General features: G+C 40.7%; 1 long non-coding RNA gene across 1 annotated transcript in view; it reads left to right on the plus strand.

Annotated features, from left to right (window-relative positions):
• LOC126866352 (uncharacterized) overlaps window positions 1-21,764 on the plus strand; it is a 112,578-nt gene that overhangs the window by 84,786 nt on the left and 6,028 nt on the right. Inside the window, exon 2 of the long non-coding RNA XR_007689856.1 lies at window positions 19,922-20,023. This is a non-coding gene — a long non-coding RNA (uncharacterized LOC126866352). The remainder of the gene's footprint in view (window positions 1-19,921; window positions 20,024-21,764) is intronic.

Here is a 21,764-nt window from a genome sequence, read left to right on the forward strand (position 1 = left end):
GCAAAAGGAATTCTCGCCATGTGGAACAGGTAAAACAAGTTTAGGAGAAATCTGATCAACCTAACTGATTCTCGATGCGTGTATACGTGAAAACACGGATAACCATCGTGTTTTCGCGCGAAAATACGCATCATTAAAAACGATCACGTGATTTATGCGCCATTAAAGTTTTGTTAGAATCGTAGCGGAATGACATTTTCCCGAATCGGGATCAAAGACGACCGACACGCAAAAGCTTGTAGATGCCGCGGTTAGATGGAAAGACAAGAAAGGAAAGATAAACCGATCCGACTGCTAGATATTGTCTCGAAGTCATTAGAGACATGACGATGTCTGTCGGTCTGTCACAATAGTCTGTCCTATTCTTTAACGTAGCAACTTCTTTACATTCCTTCTATTTTGGTGACCTGTAATGTTTCAGACGCAAAATGGTGAAAAGTTCATGCCACGGATATCGTATCTATCTTGATAAATTCTTTGTTAAAAAAATTTCTACAGAAATAAATTTCTAACGATAGGATAACGTTATTTTTGAAATTCTTAGATTCCGTGCAAGACGTGTAAATTGTGAATTTTTAAATAGTATTCGTTTACTAATACTTCTATGTCATCTTGTGCGATCCCTTGTAATTCCCAAAAGAAAATTATGTCTTGAATTTTTCTTCGTATTTCTTAGTAATAAGGATTTAACGTACATCTGATGATCAGAGCAATGGTCTTGTATAATCTGGGTATTTATATAACGATGAATTACTGAAAAAGTAGTAAAAATCACTGGAAAAGTAGTAAACGTTGTACAAAGTGTTACATATTATAAAATATGCATTCAACGTTCCGTTAAGCTTAACTGCTCTAACTTCAAAAGGAATTGTAACACCTGTAGACACCAACAAATCTAAATGTTAACTTCGGTTGCAATCCTTTTATTTATTTTTTCTAAGTTTCGTCGCTTCGTAAACGAATTTCCCTATTGAAAACCATAAGTTTTATGGTTCTAACAATAAATTATTAAAAATAGAACTGTTGCATTAACTTAGCTCTGCTGCACCTTCGTTGCTTCGAGACGTATCGCGCCACGAAACGAAGCAAAGCGAAGGAACGACACGCAATTATGAGAAACATGTAACTAGGACACGTTTGGAACACGATGGAAGTCGGGATCAAAGCGGAATTCCGGCGCAAAGGATGACAGAGTCGTGGGCGGCTCGAAGTGGCTGCAAGATAAGATTTCTACGAGCGATGCAAGAGCAGATATGGTTCGATAGGTAATCTCAGAGGAGGATCGCCGAAAAAAATATTAGGGAACTGGCTGTAACCAGTCGAACAATTCACCAAACCTGGCCTCTATGAAAATGAAAAATACTTGGAATATGATAATAAAATTTATTTATTTCTCTCTGCTCCCATCCGCACAGACCGTGCTAGTCATTCCTAGCTGAATAACCGTGAAGATGGAGAGAATCCGAACGACCAGTCTGCGAGCGCCCAACGTCAGGAACAATGAAATATTTCCTTTCATTTTCCAGGAACAGAAAAGAGAAAATGGTCCTGGGAGGAAACATTTGTCAACGATTTCTCCGCCTTCTGGGGGCAATTTTTGAAGTTTCTACTCTTCTGTTATCTATTACACGCTCCTGATTGATCGCTATTAGTAAAATTTGAATCATTTTGCTGGAGTAAAACCGTTTGAAAGGACATAGGAGTGCGAAATATAGTTTAACGTTAGAGGTTCCGAGGTACCAGTCGTTTCAGAAGAATCGACTGGCAGAATTTTGTGAAAAATCGTAACGAAGAGGGAAACGAAATGGCGAAGAGCCCCCATAGAGGGGCACAACGTTCGAAGGAAGTTGTCGCCGGCTAGAGCAATGTTTCTCGAGAGGCGAAAGAGATTCTGGCATCTAAAACAAACTCTTACCCCCAGCAGCCTTTATCCGCCGTATTTTTCGCTGACAACCTCCTTCTAGCGACTTGATTTACGGTCCGCGTCCTCGAGAACGCCGGGACAGGGAACGAGACAGAACGAGAAGGTGGAAAAAAAAAGAAGGCGAAGAGGAAAACCGTTTTTGGGAAGCATTAATATTTATAGTTGGCCGCGTCGCGCGGCATAATTTTACGAGAGAATTTACAGCTACGCTCTTTCGCGAACGCGATCTTTCCTTTCGTTTTTCTCTTTCGCGTGTCACTAGTCGTCGACGACGGTTTACGACGCGTATCGGTCCACAAAGAATCGAATCGTTCAAATCTAAGGGAAGACACACGAAATTACGCTTTATAAAATTTGGGACAGGTTGGGAAATTTGGAAAAGTTTAGAATTATTCGCAACGTCCGATCCTTTATGCAAATTCGTATGCTTGCGAAGATGATCGAGCAAAAGGAAATTTATTTCATTTTGCATCAGAGTTACACGATACGAAGTTAAATTCCTGTCGAGATATTAAACATCGAATAATAGTCATCGTGTAACAATTATACTTATGCTCGTGCCATAGTCACACCCATTTCTCGAATTCAATAATTTTCCAATTTTTCTTGGTAAAAATATTTGACGACGCCCCTTAACGAACGAACAGGAGACAACGACGGACAATCGGATAATTGGCGGGCGTAGAAGCAATAAATTTCTATTAGCCGAAGCGATCGATCGATTAATAAATACATTAGTAACTACGGTGTTTCTGATGAAAATACAGCGGCGCACAATACGAGGTAAATGCGAGGGGTGGGACTCGTCGCGGCGTCTGTTGTCCGTTTTAGTTTTATTTGTGTGTCGATGTTTGTCCGGGCCGCGAACAAAAACGATTCGTTAGGCGACTTACCCCCACGATAGCGGTCTTACCCCTAAAAAATGATCGTCCACCCCCCAGTGAGCAGCAGATGCAACTTCCCTCGGCTATCCCTTGACCCTTCGCCATGGACCCAGTGTGTAGGTGTAGGTATACGTTTTCCCTTGTCATATTTTGTTTTTTCCTTTTCCATCCTCTTCCCCCTCAGCACATCGTACCGTTTACTAGACGATCCTCGAAGATCTTCCGATTAGATCATCCTTATGAAACCACTATAATAACGTGTCTCATGGGATATTGCAGGGGAACTGGATAAATAATAGAATATCACACGTATTTCATTGATTCCCTATACTGTCCTGCTTAATTAAAATTTCCTACCTATTCTTGTTCTTGTTTTCCTTCGTTCGATTAAATATATTTCGTTGGTATTTTGCAACAACGTGTATACCTTTAAGAGGTACAGAGTAGACTAGCTTCAAGCATTTTAACAAATATTGAAAGATGAAAAAATGTCAGATAATTTCCTATATCTTCATTCGGTTCTATGCATTTTTTGCAACTTCAAATTTCCGGCAAATGCATAGAAGTCTGTTTACCGTGAAACAACTGGAAAATAGAAACAGCAGAAAGCAGTTTATTTGTCTTAAGATTGGTCTGTCAAACATCGACGAGTATTTTATTATAACATTTATGGTCAGTGGTGTATATTCGTTAAGGTTAAAGCAAAACCTGTATTTGCATACGTAACTCAGAAAATCGTAGACGTCAGTCGAGTGTCTCAGAGGGGTGGAGAAGAAGGCGGGCACCCCGTCGAGGGGCTCGTGGTCTTGACCGAACCAGTGAAACACGGGGAAAAATGGAAATGATCGTAATTACCAGGAGAGAGCAGGTTGAGACAAAGGGTGAGTCGTAACTCATCGCCGTTCGCCACGCCCAATGCTCATTTTCGACATCTTGGTCACGTTGATCCAGCTCGTGTACCGCCTCTGTCGTCGCCGGCTCTCCTCGTCGAGATCTCTCGTGGAGACAACGAAGCTGATCTTGTAACCAAACGCTCATTACGCTCGAAGATGGAAGATAGCCGCGCTGTTTCTTCGACCTTCTTTCTGCCACGATCTCGTCGAACCGAGACGTCCTTCTTTGTAATCGACTTAATTACACCCGATGACATATGTCTCTTTCCCTGTGTTCGATGTTTCAAGTTATGAACATTTCGTTCGAAATCTTTTCTCAATCCATACACTGTCGAATTTTCCTTTTAACGTGGTGAAAAAGAATTCACAGGATTCCCTCAATGTCTTTTTCATCAATATCTCATCAACTTTTATTTCTCCCATTTAAATTTTCCGAAATTTAAAAAAGTCAATGTATCTATGAACATTATGATAAACCACACACACATTGCTTGGTTAATTTTTTCTTCCAAATAGAGGCACAGTACAAACATAGACAGTACAAACAGAACATAGACACGGGACAAACATAGAGTACTGAGTCTTCAGAAAAATTTGAGTGGATATTTATCTCAACTTCTCTACTGTGACACGAATACCACGGGTCATAATCGCGGCGATTTTCTCGAGCAGCGTGCACAATAGCTGGATGATTTTTAATAAACGTCCAGTCGGTCGTTCGCCATCCCGTATCATTGTTAATCCTTTGTGTCTGGCGAATGAAGAACGCCAGATATTGAGTCGATTAGTACAACAAAGAAGAGTGCACTCAATCAGCTAGGAGCATTAAGCCTACGTCCTATTGCGAAGAGGACGCAGCAATATGGGAACAATGCGAATTGTCCATGATCTTTCCTCGTTTACACAACAACGTTCCATTAACCCTTTCTCGAAATAACACCACTCAGACTCTGCTATATCATCCCTTCATCATTGCTTCTATTAGTTTCCACTTCGTTTCATCCTCCAAGTGTATCCAAAATCTGGATTCGTCTTCGTGACACGTTCGCAACGTTGATTAAGGGACAATCAAATTTTTACGATTCTCTTCCCCTTAGTGGAGGTCGGAAACGAGGGCTAATTTTCTTAGGAAGAGTTTCATCGCGATCGGAGGCTCGGGGACACCGGAAAGGCTGCTAATGAGAGAACAGAGAGGAGAGAGAAGGGTGGTCGACGAATACGGAGATGAAAATGAATTGAGTGAATGGACTTGAAGTGCTCCCGAGTGGCGGGAAGTGAGCAACTCCGACGAGAGAGTCGTGCCCCTCTCGCGCGTTCCTCGCTCCTTCCGGGACATCCGACGTAATCTAGTCGGCTAACTAGCTCGTTTTGAACGATTTCTTCTGCATCGATGATCTACACGAGACATAGATCCCAATGATATATCTTCGTTATATTACAGAAATAATCTTTGGGATGAGAGAAATTACGTTTCCAATCCAACAGCCATCTAAGATCTACCGTCTTGTATCTTACAATTATTATAATCGCAATTATTCTAATTATATCAATTGTAATCAGAAACAAAATATTCGTTTATTGTTGCCTCGTAACAGGATCTAAACAAATATAAATTATACGAAGAGGGCAGAGATTTAATCGAATCGTGTACAACACAATCGTCTACAACTTGACCGATCGTCTAAACTCAAACAAACGTTCGAACAAAATTCATTCATCTTTTAAGTAATTCTTTCGCGTCGTTCTGAGATAGTTACTTTCATGAACGCATTAACGTTCCACGGTGCACAGAAACTCGAGTCGCGATTGGTCGGCCACAATAAGCACCGATCGGACGTACCTGTCTGCACCATCGAGCAGACAGGATAGAACCGACTGGAGAAGAGAGAAAGACGATGGGTATCGTGTGGGTGATGACTAATAGATTTCGTGCTCTGGCCCATCCATCTCGCGTTCTCGAACTGCCTCGACACAAATCGATCTTGCCGAGGCGGTCGCGTCTACGAAACACAGAGGATATCGGCTATCGATAGATCCCTCGACTCGTCCTACCTCTTCTCTCTCTCGCTCTCTTCTTTGGATGCATTTATAACATTGGCCCTGAACCGATCGCTCGCGAGAGGCTTGGACGGTTTGTCATTATGAATATTCTACGGATGATCTTCTGTCAGACACCGGCGAAAGTTAGGCGACTGCGCTCGTCACTGTGTCTACGAGAGAGCGAGCCTATTTCAGAGAAAGAGTATTAGCCAGGATTAAGAAAGTATCGCCGTGGAAAGGCTGTGTTTCTTCGCGTATAACATCTCTGTGATGTATTTCTAATGCGATTTGAATTAGTTGTTCAGGGTAAAGAAATAGAATGTGAAAGTAGTTATTCGGATCGACTGATACGTTTGAGAAGTCATCGATTACTAAAATTTATCGCACTTGTTCGAGCTTGTAACGTTCGACGTCAGCAATGCCAATATATCAAACTAACGTGCAACGTAGAATTTTGAATGTCATTGTCGTTTACTAGAATGTTCAACCGTTACTTCTAACATGTTCTAACTCAACATGTGTTTCATTGTTAAACATCCGTTTCGTAAGAGATACGTAACACTTATTGGTCGCTCATCGTGGTTTTGTACTGTATCATGTTACCATGTTTGTGATGGATTTTTGGAACGATTTATCTTCCAACGATGTAGCCCGATTTTCTAGAATTCTGTAGTTGTAGAACTTTGTTCCCCTCGTTCGTCAATATGTTAAATAACCAACACTAAAATAATTTGTAATATATATTATAAGTATCACAAGTATATAATATACTCCACACTAGTCTGTGGACCAAGTTCAATAGCAAAGGTTCCTCGTATTCGATCCGCGAGGGAATCCATCGATCGTGATCTGCGAAACCGACAGAGTCGGCTTAATCTCAATTAGCAAATTCGTGCCGTCCAGCAAAATAATAAATTACACGTCGTTAGAGCGGTCCCTGGCGATCGTCACGCGTGCACAGGGACGCAAGAAACGCGGCTGGACAAGGAACCGGGGAAACGGCCGATTAAACGAACGATAAAAATGCCGGAGCAATTTACAGGCGGGTCGTTGGATCGCGGAATAATTGTCATCGCCGATGTCCCGTGGCACCGTGGCGCCACTCATAGCCAATTAGCCGATGCAATTAAAGAATTACACAGCGATGCACCTCTAATCCTGAATTCCGCGGCCAAGTTCAAGGCAAAACGATGGTGACATCATCGTCTGTCTCTTTTTTTATCTCTCTAACGTTAACGCTGCATCGCCGAAGAGAGGAGGAATTCTACGACGAAGGGAGAACGCGATGCGCCAGTAAAATCAACCCTTTATGATTCTTGCGAGAACATAATGTGCCAGACGTCTCCATACTTTGTCGTTCGTGACATCAGCACTGTAGTTGAAGACGAGTCGGTGTTTCTGGGTTTCGTTGCTACGATGAGATATTGGTATAAGGAAGAGGGTTGTGCAGGGTGTTTTGTGGTGGGAACGTCGTGGAATGTAGAGTTTCTAGGGAACTGGGAATCCTAGGAAAAAATTTGTAAATAAATATATTTCTTTATTACCTCTTACTATTGAGATAAATTATTATCGTTTTAGCGTTGCTCGAGAAGAGTAATTTATGAGGTTGATTTTAGGAAAAGATCGTGGGAATAATTTTTTTTCTTTTTTTTATTTAGTTGTTTACATTCACAATTTGTCCGATTTGGACATTTGGTAGAATTTTTTGGCTGTTTGATTATCATGTGGGTGGCTACCCCCAGCGGGGTAAATTGGATAAATTTTTGAGCTATTTTAGAAATGTGATTAAGGAAAAATGTTGCGAATAAATAATTCTTTCTCGTTCTTTCTTATTGTTTACATGGATTTTCATATCACCTTATAAAACGATAAGACGTGGAACTGGCTTTTTGTAGAAACTTCGTGCTATCAGAATTGGTTCATTTTTTACCCCAGTATTATCCGCGTTGCGAAGATGCATTGGACGCGAGATCGTATTAGTAAAAACGACAATGTAGAACAAATTATGAGGTTCGAGGTTGGCCCCGTCTCCTCGCGGCAGCTCGTCTGTAAGATTTACGTACTTCAGCCTCGCGAATGCCAATAAATAGTCGATTCGGCGAGCGGGAACAATGACTGGCCGCTTTCCTCGCAGAAATCTTTGGCACGGCGATCCACTCGTGCCGGAGCTGCCTTGAAATATGGCGAGTCGTAAATATTTTCCGGTGGAAATATTTTGTCACCTTTATTGCCGCGAGCTTTTTGTTCGATCGTAAATTCGGTGGCTAGGCGTGTTAAAGAAAGAGCACAGGTATCACTTCTGTATTTCCTGACGATGTACTCCTCGATATTTTATTCTTCTCTCATTATTCCAATAATGATTAATAGTTAATAGATTATCATATAGCGAGTAACAAATTTTCATTAGTATTAAACGATCGATTTGTTTCGCTCAAACAACAGAAAGCTTGTCCAACCTGAGAATTCGAATGAAGTAAAGCTACAAAATATTCTTGCTGAGAAAAACAAATTTTTACGGCTTTTCAAAATACGCAGATACATACTTGGGAGTTTCTCAATAACTCGGAACGTCCGTTTGGTTTCGACCAGAGAATTTGTTTTTTAGTGTTCTTTCATTAATGTCATACACGTGTCGCGTTGACAACGTGTACAAATATTCCATTTAACCTTATCCTTTTCCAATTTCCTTCTTTTTTTCTCTTCTTTATCTGATTTTTATCTGATCAAGAGGAAGGATTACATTTGTTGATCGCGACGCATTATTATCTCACCAGCAATTTATTGCCAATGATAATATTTTCTGAGCAAATAATAAAAATAGTCGAGACGGGGACGTCGTAAATAATTGGACGGCTCGAAGAACGAGGTTCAGGATCTTGGAACATCAGTTTCGACAGCGTTTACGAGGGGATCGTAAGCTAAACGGTCGAAAGTGAATTCCAGGTGTGTACTTTCCAAAAGTTTATGGCAACGGACAAAGGAAAGTCAGAATGCCTGAATGTCTCTCTGGACCCTCTCCTCTTCTCTTCTCGTTCTTCGGACTTTTGACTTCTGCCTGGAAGTTAATTGGTCGTGATCAATATTTTATACGCTCTTTAAACTACTAGCTCCCCGTAGAATAGAGAGTATAGAAGAGAGGGAACGGAGGGCACGAGTCGCGTTTATGGCGTTAATTTGAATACGACCGTGGTTTGTCTCGTAGCAACACGTCTTTATACGAACGTTCATAAATACCGACTGCGTTAATGGCGGTCACTCCCTTGTCTAACCACGGCAGGTTTCAGTGTAACTTAACTGATGAATCACTGGGCTATTCAATTTTTTGACCACATAATAGCCATTATTTTTAATCGAAACATGGAAGATGAACGATCCATAAAACCTAGCTCTGTTACGATTATATATCTTGGTTTTTTTCTTTCTTATAATATTTGTAGTTCGAATCATTTGTTAGTCAATGTTCCTTAGTTCAATGTCCTCTTGCATAATTAATCCTGTTGTTCTTCCTGGATCTATATGGCTTGAAATGAACTGTTTACTGTTTGATAAATATTGTTAAAGTATATGTAGTTGTTTGCTTTTGGTATTTGATGTAATTTTTCTATAAAAAGTCTCATGGAGGACGTAGAAGCGAGAGATGCAGAAGGGTTGCAAAGAGAGCGGTGGATCCATGGAAGGAAGGCACGGACTCACGCCGAGTGGGAGTGGCGTGGGTGTGTCCAACATACTAGCTCACACGATCTCCTATAAACTTTACAAACACGATGTAACGACTGCCGTTTGCACCGTTTTATAGGGACCAAAGCGGGTGATCCTGGGCGAAGTTTGGCAGACCGCGAATAATGTCCTTGTTTCCCCCTGCGGAGACCAGACATTGACACCCTCTTAAAATCGACTCGACGATGGATTCATGGCGTTCGCCGAGAAATAAACGCGTTTCGAAAGTATTTGTGCCTGAGTTACTTCTTCGGTCGATTTTAGAAGAATTTACAATTTTTCAGAATATTTATCAGTGTTTCTGATGCATTGTAAAATCGTTCGAGAAATCAAATATTTCAAATTCTTGGAACAAAAGTGGAACTTCTTTTTGGGTTCAAGTTGAGGAGCGAAGATTTCGTATCATAAGTTTTTCAATTTTTCAGTTTGCAAAATTTCGAGATTGCAAAGTTTGAAAATTTCAAACTTGAACGTTCCAATTCCAAGTTTAAGCTTCAAGCTTAAGCTTAGGTTTAAGCTTTAAGTTTCCATTTAAGTTTCAAGTTGTATTAGAACACATTTCCAACTTTGAATAGTCTGAGGTTTCTTCGTTCACTCTACAAAGAATATCATCGTTAACAGAATGTGAAGCACAGTATTCAAGTTTCACTGTCATCTCCTCCCACACTTTACTACCATATCTTTGGCGGAAAAGAGAAAGTTCAAATCCAGAGCAACATGAGCGGATGTTTGAAAGACCTGGACGTTCGTCCTCGAGGCGTCCACATAAATTTTGTCGTTGACTGTGCTCGAACTGGTCAAATAGCTTCCCGAAAGTGCCGTTTGCGGAATTCCGTGTTGCTGTCACAGGATTTCACGATGTCTGTTTACGCAGCTCGTGAAAAATCGCTTTTCCATTTACACGGAAAGCGTGTGTTGGGCACATGGCGGAAGTGGGTCACAATGAACGCAATTTATCCTACACACAATCTTTCTTCTTCGTCGAACTTTTGTCCGCTTAAACCACGAGATCCCTTTTTCACACTCGTAGGGCGAAAGAAAACAGACAACGTAAGTGTAACTCTACACTGCAGTCGGAATTCGGAAGCTGCTGAAATATTTGTGAGTTGGAACACTAGACAAGACTAAAAACACATGCTCGAGTACTAGGGTAGACGGAAATGTGGTGGTGAAACTGCTTTTTTCATCTGTAATTTCAAATTCAGACTAAGATGGGATCGATTGTTTGCTTTCTGAAGGATTAAATATTAATCACAGCTGGAAAAATTTACTGAATGTCCAGCTGGACAAATTGTATAGTAAAAATTAAATAATAATAATAACAAAAATACTAATCACATATTCTTTCATGATCAGAAGAAGACTAGAGAGAAAACACCCCACTGACCTCACTAAAGAAATAAAATAAACAAACTCGAAGATAGTATCCCCCTGGGGGTAATCATCTACATGTTAATTAGCAATAAAGCTAGAAAAATTGACCGAATGTCCAGCTAGACAAACTGTAAAGTACAAATTAAATAATAAAAAAAGAAATATTCTTCCATGCTGATCATTAAAGTTTTTTATTTATTTATTTACATTTTACAATTTGTCCAGTAGGACATTTGGTAAAATATTATAGCTTAGTGGTATAATAATATAACATGTGGATGGCTACCCCCAGTGGGATACCATCTTCGAAGATCATTAAAGTGGCTCAAATATGAATGCTTACTTCATTCCAAAGTCTTTTTCCTAAATCTTCTTCGTCTGTTTCGAGGAACATATTTCAAAACGAAAAGAAGATTCGTTCCCTTGACACCTTAAGGAGGTGTCCTGAATTAGAATATTCTAAAACAGCGTCTTTTTGTGATTCTTTTTAGAAGGGAAAGAAAGAAATGAAGTTATTGAATTTTGAGGTATGGATTTATATATATTTAACGAATACAAAAAAAATTTTTTTAAAGTAAAAAAGAAGATTATAACAGATTTGTAAGCCTATTTCATGGGCTGCAGTTTTCAATCGGCGTGAAAGATCCACCTCGTAATTCTTGTCCGAAACAAAAAACTAAAAAAGGATTAAATTATTATATATTTTTCTTCTCGATATACTAAAAACAAAAAGGCAGAAAATAGTGTGAAATTAAACATTTTGGCGGGTTTAAAGAAAAAATGTATTTTATAAAAAGAAAAAATAAACTTTAAGGCACTACAACAATTATTTAAATAAATTTTTCGACGAACTTTTTGGTTCATCGAGGAGAAAAATATATAGTAATTTAATCCTTTTTTGGTTTTCTATTTCGGTCAAGAATTACGAGGTGGATCTTCCCCGTTGATTGAAAACTGTAGCCCATGAAATAGGCTTAGAAATCTGTTATAATCTTTTTTTGACTTCAAAAAAATTTTTTTGTATTTGTTAAATATATACAAAACTATACCTCAAAATTTAATAACTTCATTTCTTTCTTTCTCTTCTATAAAAAATCACAAAAGGACGCTGTTTTAGAACATTCTAATTCAGGACACCCTCTTAATGCAAACTTTCCTAATTGATCTGCTCCCAATCGCCACAATCACCATTAAGATCAAGATCAAAGAAAAAGCGGCAACTATCCTAAAAATCGTGGAATACTCCTCTGAGAATCACATAGTCTCGAGGGATGAAAATATTTGCTGCGCCGGAAACCGAGATGCTTTTTTTTCCCCGACAATAGCTTGGCTGTAATTTATAACTCTTCCATCAACCATATGAAACCATCGAAAACATCTGTCCACTGGACCAAATTCTTCAAAACTGTATTGGAGGCAACGAAATCGTTCTTGCGACCTACCATCGAAAAACGAACGAAGTAAGAAACGACGAGGACGAAAGAGGGCAGGCTGTTGTTCTCGAGATACCAGAGCTTCGAAGGTAGACTGGAATAAGAGGCCGTGTCGAAAAAGCGTGGCGAATTCCTGTCGACCTAAGCGAATTCGTGAAAAGCAACGAGGGGGTCCAGTACCGTTCCAATGAATCAATAACGTCGTATTGCCATTGGTGGGCCCGGTGGAAATACGGGAAACGGTTTGTGTAGCGGCCTTTGCTCGCGAGGACGGAACAACGTTTCCCAAAGAAACGTTTCTCGTCGTTATCGAGGCCGTGAACGAAGGGGGGTCGTTGGCGCGCGCCCTGGGTTCCGCTCTAAATGGGCATAAATGGCAAACAAATACCGCCGTGGGTTCCGGTTCGACGAAAGTTGAGACGTCACGCGCGACTCTGAGCACCATGCTTTCTTGCCCTCCACAACCCCCACCCCTCTTGATTTTCCTGACTGTCGTCAGAGAGTTGGATATTGAATCTTTAGTCACAGACTTTGCAATTGTTGACACGACGTTGGTGATCCGTGAATAAAGTACCAACCTTTGTGGTTAGGATTCCTTTTGGGGGAGAATGTGCTCTGATGGGAGAGACTCTAGTGTGGTGCTGTTTGATAGCGTTTATTGTGAGCAAATAGATTTGTGTGAATGGGTGTCACTATTTTGGGTGATATGAATTTTTCTTCTTGAAAAATGGACCTATAGTCACCGATACATCTTCCTTCTATCAGTATGTTTCAGGATCGTTTCAAAATACTCAATCATCGCTTCTTCTATCTTTGCTCGAATTCTGTAGATTGGTTTCCCTATTTCGAAGAAACGACGATATTACTGTGACTTTACACCCTAATTTTGGAAATTGTTTCTCACTTCTGCTGCAATAAAATACATTGTTACCTATTCCGCTGTTAAACTGTAACTTCAAAATACGCAATTATCGAGTCTTCATTCTACCAAAGGAGATCTTAATTAACCAACAAAGTATAACAAGTACCATCCGTAGCGAACATCATCGTCCACGTTTCCTTCCTCAATTTATGACCGCAATACAAGCAACACAGCTACCTGAATCAGCCGGAATAAACGAAATAGCTGCTGCCATAGATCCTTGACGATCCAATATTTCTAGAAACGATCATCGGAAGCTGATCGTCGATTCATCGTTCGCTATGATTCCTCGAAGGCGAGTTCGCTCTCGCAAGACTCCTTTAACGAAGTAGTCAGCTCGCGTTTTTACAAATTCCAGTGAGGCTCGGCGGTGCTTTCCTTCGGCCATTCGGTTCTTGCGGACGGTGTCCTCGTTCTACGTGTCTTACATTCGTGACGTGAGCGATGGCCCCGCGTAGAGCAATGACTAGCAGGTGCGTACCATAACGTACTCAATTACACGCCCCTCCCCCCTCAATGATAATTAATCACCATTAATAGCCGGCGAACTGAGAAGAACTCGGGATTTATAATCGACCACGGCCGATTACGTTCGTAAATCAAAGGAACCCGATCGTAGCTGTGTCTTTTTGCCCTTTGGAAACTCGCGTACCTCTTCATTTATCCGCGGAATGACCGCGTTTTTAGATGGAACGTATATTCCGGCGAAATCGTGACCGTTGCATTCTGAATCTCAATCGTTGTTTAGTATCGCGATCGAAGTTTTTTTTACCGTAAATATACTAGAATCGTCAGCGGTAAAGTTGAAGATTCAAGAAATATTCTACGCTTTATATTAATGAATCTTTTTGTTATAATTGCATTCGACGAGATATTTCTTGATCTGTGATCGAACATATACATCATCAAATTTTCTATTATAATCGAAACTTTTCTTACCATTAGGATACTAGGACTCTCGCAAACCAACTCTCTCTTAAAATGTAAGAAGACTTCCTACCTGGTAGTTTCTAAGAATCATCATTGTCATTTACTTTCCTTTCTCGCAACAACTGCTTTTCTTCTTTTCCAACCTTCAGCGTACGACCAAAAATTCTCGCAAATTCCGAACATCCCCAAGAGCAAGTTGGAACACCTCGATTTACACGTTTTTACCAATAATTCTTCTTCGTTTGCATATTTTCTCTTTAATCTTATAATCCAATTATGGGGAACAGCGAGTAATTCCAACATAGAAATTCTCCAACGATTCCAATCAAAAACTCTAAGATCCTTAATACATGTACCTTGGTATGTTACCAACGAAACAATGCATCGCGACCTTAAGATACCCACAGTTAAAGAAGAAATATCCAAATTCAGTAACAGATACAATATAAGAGTTAACAACCACCAAAACCCATTAGTTACCCAATTACTTTTTTTTTTTATTTATTTATTTGGATTTTACAATTTGTCCAGTAGGACATGCCCAATTACTTGACACGACGGATCGGATCCGCAGGCTAAAAAGACATTACCCTTTAGATCTAAGCATTAGATTCAACTAGAATCAGAAGTACCACGTCAAAATAATTTACTTATAATTCTCAATGAGGATTGATTGTAAAAATTCTACCAAATGAAAAAAAAAAAGAAAAAAGAAATCCTATAATGTCCGAAACACTTGTCGATCAATTTCTCCATCGTTCGCGTAGGTAAAATCGCAGATACATGGAAGGAGATATTTACGCTGTCGACATGGACAAGGGATTTCTTGCTAGTCGACTGTCTTGTTCTCTTAGCGATCCTCGCGATGACGTCGTGGACGAAGGGCGGTTAGGTGCGCCGGCTCGGGACATAAGTCAGCCGGTATTCAATGAGTTCGAGGAAGTTGATCGCCGGTTCTTCGCACGCGAGCCGGCGTACCGACGCGAGACGACAATCGTACGGTCCGCGGACGATGCCTCGTTCCTCGCCCCGAAAAACTGGATCCCCGGCTCCGCAGCCTGAAAAGGCCGGTTTTCTGGTAAAAAGTTACGCGAGCCGCTCGCCAAAATCGTTAAGGTCGACGCGAGGCGACGCTGCTTTTTTCCACGCGTTCCCCGAGCGAGCCGGATACCAGTTTGCGCGGAAAGGAATGGAATTATCATCGCTAGATCCTCCCCGATGATATATTCTTCAGTTTCGAGAAGATGATCCAAAGCAGAGATGGCAATATTTTTGTCGAAGGTTTGTTTGGTGGATCGTCAGATGAAAAAATTAAGCATGATTAATCATTTTTAGAAACTGTAAGATTGCGAGTTTGATTCGATGTGTATTATCGTTATTTTCATTCCATTAATTTTATTGCGTTTCTAAATTGGTGTCTCGTGGCTTTTTAATTAAACGTGTTTCAAGTAGAAACTCGGCTCATTTTTATTTGGAAGGTTAACAGATCTCTGGTGAGAAAATCGGCAGTAAAACATAATTTTTACGATTACGATTTTACAGTTAGTTTATTCAATTTCGATGTACGTAATGATGTAAAATTTTCATATATATATACGGTGTGTATTAGTTTTGAAATTTATATGTAAATCCCGGGGAGAAAGATTGGGGAAATGTAAAAGTCGTGCAACATCTTGCAGCAGTGCTAAGAAAATCAGCGGTATCGCCCTTTTTGCCATTATCGCGCCCATTAACGCGAGTAAAGTCACTAACATACAGTTTTCGATAATAATAATCCCTATAAAGAGATCGGTATCAGCATCAGAGAACAGGCGAATGGCATTAGCGACGTGTTAGCGATACCACGTGGCACGGAAAATCACTTTCGTGAGACCTGAACGAGCTGAGCTCCTACTGTGGCAACAGGAAAAATATTTCAGAAGTTTGTGTATACGCTGTGTGTCGAGGCCGATCTAGTGGATTGTTTATCGTGCTACTCGATTAACTAGAATCAAGAGACTTTTTTTCGAGCAAATGGAAGCTTTTATCGTGTCAGGTTTTTAGAAAAATATCCTGAGGAAGCTATTTTCTCGACTGAATTGCTTGATGTATAAATAAGTTAAGAATATAAGTTAAGGAAATAAAACGCCCGTAGCGCTTGCGTTGCTTTGTGTCGTCGTACAAAGAGACTACTTAAAAATTGAGTGGCTCATCAGCTCGTTACATTATTACCCGACGCGCACATTCGTTTCCACGACCTTGTAATAAAAATACAAAATTTCAGGAACGATCGTGGTGTCTCGTTGACGTCTAACAATCAGAAAATCGAACAAATTATCATGAACAGGGGTTCGTGTGTGTAATTCGCAAAAATTAAATAAATTAGCTCGCTTAAGAGACGGGTGTCTACGAACTTATTTAATAGAATCGAACAGTTCAGAGTATCATAAATATACAAATATATAAATATAATCGATATACAGGTGAAATTTAAAAGGTTCGTCATCTACCATAGAGATGTGTGCCCTAAAAGTTATCGAATAGAATTAAGAACTCGAATTACCGCAAACGAGCTATCACGCACAAAATACAAAAATAATCCATACGTAATAAGAATTTAAAAAATATATTTCCTATCTAAAAAAGAAAAAGAGAATAGAAAAGGGAAGAGAAAAAAAATGTGTATATAAAAATCACTGAATAGGATCTAAGCAACCCCATCGATTGTCCCCAAATGATCTACGATCTGTTTATATTTCCTGCGATCCGGATAGAAAGGTAGAAAGTTCCATAGTTGAAAAGGCAGGTGGTTCCGAGGGGAGCTCTTATTTTCCATCGGGGTTAACAGATTATGAAGACGTCCGCGACTGAAACGCGCATAATCGCACCTGTACGCGTTTTCCCATACGCCCTCGCTCTCTGCACCTCTTCTCCAGGGCGTGACTGTGAAAACCACCAAGGCCCAAACGAGGCCCATTCGCCATGGTCGTGCGAGAGACACGAAGATACTGCCCGATAGAAGACGAGTTCCTCTCTCACACTCTCTTTCTCTCCTTATACACCAAGTCACTATAGAAAGTTCGTGCGGGGACCGAGTTTACCTGACTTATGGGGGCCCAACATTCGGCATTATTTATGGCCCAAAGAGCTTCAATGCTCCCAAAAGAACTAGTTCTCTTTGTCCCTCTCTCTCTCTCTCGTTGTCTTCTTTCATGGCTTCTTTGTCTCATCTTTGTCTCATCTTTGTCCATCGAATTGCGAAACCTCGATTTCTACGCCATTTTGTTGAAACACGGGATGCAAAGAGTATGCTAGACGTGTCGAATTCGTCAATGGATAGATTTTCCGTCGTTTTCTTACTTTGCTGGACAGTTTAAAGCTTAATAGTAGAGAAGTATATCAAAAAGAAGTTTACCAGATGAGCGAACGTTCGATATGGTGAAAGAATATGCATATGGTACTCTTCCATCGCTCCTTTTATTTTACTGGATAGTTGAATGGTTGACAGCAGGGAAGTGAAGAATAGAATGCTCACGAGATGAATGAATATTAGAGACGATGGAAGAATAAGGATGTGGTAAACGTTTCTTGAACTTTTAGTATGGGTTAAGGTCAGTTTAATTTAATTTGGTTGGATGGCGAGAGAAAGCAGTGGTTTGGTTATTAATGATCTTTTGTGTGAACGGGTATAAGTTTTGTAGACTAATGGTTTAAATATTCGATTATTTATTCTCTTTATTTGAAGACAGTGTAGGGATGAAACGATCTTAAGAGACTTGGATTTAGTTTGAAGATTATTCAAATATAAATTATCTTCTAATGCGTAATAGTTGCTAAGAACTATTAAAATCACGCTTCGATACTCCAATTCTATTATCTGCATCTCATTATCAAAGCCGACACTATGAATCAAACTATTTGCGATACCACAAAAAGTGTTAGCAGGTATCTGCTTAGTTTCGTACGAAATATTTAAATCATCCCTTCAACACCTACCTGCAGCTGGCTACTGAAGAACAGCGCTACAAATGCTATGGAGATCGCAAATCGTGCGGACAAGTATCTAATTTCAAGCGCCATCCACTTGGTTTTGAAACGCGATTTCTATTCGCGTGGCGAGAAGCCAGCGAAGTGAATTTGTCACTTGGCGCGGGCAGCATTGCCGCGTAAATTCTTTTGCCGCGCGTCCTCTCGTTAACATTGTTCGCGCCTACGCGCGCGAGAACGCGCGGCGGGTGGCGCGTCTCCGTGTCACCTGCCGGCTGCTCGTCCAGATCGACCCGATAAAACGGCAGCCTTATCGCACTTTCATGACGCTATACGGCCAGGTTAATTGTCCTGGCAATTACGTGGATCGATAGCATCCGTTGACGATCGATTCCGATAGAAAGTTGGCGCGTGGTTATTGGGCAACACGCGCGCATGTTCTTTCAGAGTGATTTCCAGTCGTTCGCTCGTCTTTGAGATATCGAAACGGTAAACGAATGAACGATACAGTGGTGGAACCGAGATGCGTTGCGTTGCATGCAAAGACGAAAAATGGAACGTGTGACTATGGGGAAACTTTGCACGATGAATGAAAAATTGGCGGTGAACGCGAGATTATGCGAGATTTGTAGATAGCAATATTGGAAAATTACATCATTGGAAAGTTACGTTCAGGATAGTCTATAAAACATTGCTGGACCAACACGTGAAGATTCTCATCACGAGTCCTAAGAAACGTGACATTTTCAAATGACTCTCCGTTTGGCTTAGTCCATCAGTCTTCAGATCGGCTAATTTGGGATTCAGAAATGAAACGAATATTTCCGTTGTCAAATATTCAAGTCAGATTCGATATGTTCTATTTGTTAAAACTGGATTGATCGTTTTACTTCCTCCATCATATTAATCATCTAACAGTCGAAACATCCACCTCCATCCATGTCTTCCACTCAACTTGTGCTTCTTTATCCACTCCAACAAGGTATACACAACTCAAAACCAATTTTACCGAGTAGTCTTCCTCAGAAACGAATCTCCCCCGAAGCTACAAGTTTTCCAAGGCGTTTCGAAGAATAACGATCCGCGAAGCGTCCCCGGCGAGAACGGTTAGCCGCTATAAATTCCGGTCGAGGCGAAGTTATGCGCGCCGAGGAGGTGTAAGTTCTCGAAATTGATCGCGAAGGCATCCGTAGAAGCGGCCCTGACCGAGTGCCTTCGAACGCAGAATCCGAAAACTGAGCGCTTCCGAACAGGCGACCAGGATCTTTTGGGTCAGGTAGGCATATAACGATCTCCGGGGCCTGCGGACGGAATATAAACTGTTTCTGGGAACAGGCAGTCGTATATCTCGCCGAACGACAATGCCAGAGTCAGTCATCCACTCAACCGCATGGACCCACCTCGATATAGACGCGTCCATCGAAATCTGGCTTCAGGAATTAGAAGGAAAAGTTCTATCGACTTATACTCTCCTTAGATCCCTTGGTTGATTTCTTATAACACGGCCGTGCATCGTTTTAGAATTACTTTCGACGTTTCCTCGATACCGTATTCCGTCACAGCTTTGATCATTTGCAAAGTGATAGCGAAGTGACGACAAAAATGGGCTAGTTTCTATGTATAGTAAAAAATAAAGCCGGAGAGGGAGAAAATTTGGAGAATCTTCGTACGATGGCGTATTATAAAATTAAGGCTAGATAACGCGGGATGACTGGATAGTTTTCTCAGGTTTCAACCCTTAAAAATTAAAAATATCTGAATTGAAAGAAAGTCGAGTGTTTTTCTATGATAGAAAAATCTTGAAACGATTTTTAGATTACTTTTATTCTACGTTTCAGGTACTAGATTCCCCTAGGATATTCGCAGAAGAAGTCGGTGGCTGGAGATTGTCGTAGCATCGGGGTTAGGACTGGTCGAACCTCCCGGCATTTTATCTGGTAGTAAGTATCTTGTCATTTGGTATTAGTATACCAGCCAGTCAACTGTGACAGATTCTTATCGGCAATCGAGCAGACACGCTGTCTCACCTGTGCACGTTTCTCGGTCACACCTAGCAGACATCCATGGATCACGTTACCACTCAGGGTATTTTGATCCTAGTCCTTTACTTCATAGGGATGTTGAGTGTTAGCGACGTGACTTCGTGATGTTGAGAACTTGTAACTCGACCCGAGTGACCTTCCGTAACTTCCAAATGACCTTGTCCACCAACGAAATCATCTCGAAAACGTTCTTTAATTTTTAAGTGACTTTAACCCGACACGATCTTCGTGATCTCCCGTGATATGGTAACATTTTCAGTTTTTGTCGATTCAACGAACAACCTGATCTTCTTGTGTGAAAAATGTATCGTAGTACGAGGTCAGTTGGAAAGAGTGCTTAATTATTTTACGCTCGGACCAATCAATTTTATTTGTTGCATAATTGCAGCAACTGTCTTTCAATCTGTTTCTATTTTTATGATTGATGCATTAGATTCTTGGCGTTAGATACGTTAGGCTTTTAATAGACTCGATGTATATCAGCCATCATTTGTGCTCCATTATGATGGTCCGTATCACAGATCACACGTCACCGTAACCAAAAGGGAAGCAGCTCGATCCGAACTCGAAACAAACGATCGATAGTTAGTGCATAGTCCTGCATAATCGGATCTCGCCGCATAATTACCACCGGGGGCGTTCAAGTCCCATTACAATTAAGTCGATATCAAGTTCGGCGCGCATTGTATCGCAACACACCCTCGTCCTTGGTCACAGTGATTCGTCGAGAATCGGGTGAGTAGGAAAGATGGAGAAACACGATCAGCGGAGATCTTAATGACCGGGCAACGCAATCGTAGCTCGGAGAATGTGTGGAGAGGCAGCAGTCGACCGTTTGAATGGAATAATTAGATGATTATCTTTTATTTATCCGCGGCTTTGATCAGCCGCCCCTGCGGCATAAAAGGACGCCATTTGCAATTATTCGAGGGGAAGAGGAAGCGTGTCGTTCAGCGGAATGATACCTCTATTATAATCAAGCCACCCATTGCGTCAGTTTCTTTCGGTTTCCTCTTTTTCTCTCTCTACGTATCCTATACCTGTCTGCGTTTATGACGGGGCACCGTGAATTCTGATTCGGAAATCAAGCTCGTCTCTCCGCGACCGAAATTAATCTAGTTGAATGGAGAGACTTTTTTTGGTCGTGTGGTAAACAGGAAAGTCTCTACAGTTTTATTAGTCAAAGGACAATGGTAGTAATTGACGAATTTTGGAGCTGGATCAACGATTGAATCTTGTACCAGTGAAACATTTTTACGACATATGTTTCTATAGGTTGTGAGGAATCTACGAGGCATAATTACCTGTACAGGCAGTAGGAACATTATAAAAATACGCACAAACTTTGCAATGTTGCCTATAGGAATTATCTGTAGAACTCAGTTAACGTATTTCTCTGTCCTTATCTTCTTCGGATGATTGATTTATTAAGAAAATTATCATTCTATAGTTCTTCGTAGCTGAATCTCTCGGAGCGCCTGGTCAAATTTTCACTGACAATGTACCTCAATTTATCGATGAAATTTTCAGAAGATTGTCAAAAATCTGTTCACGAGATCTTCGCAAAATCGTCAAGAAATGTTCGCTCAAATCCTGTCCTTCAAATTTTCACGAAATTCGTCCCAAATACTGAAAATTG

This window comes from Bombus huntii, chromosome 6 (genome assembly GCF_024542735.1).
Source record: "Bombus huntii isolate Logan2020A chromosome 6, iyBomHunt1.1, whole genome shotgun sequence".
In the NCBI taxonomy this organism is placed as follows: Eukaryota; Metazoa; Arthropoda; class Insecta; order Hymenoptera; family Apidae; genus Bombus; species Bombus huntii.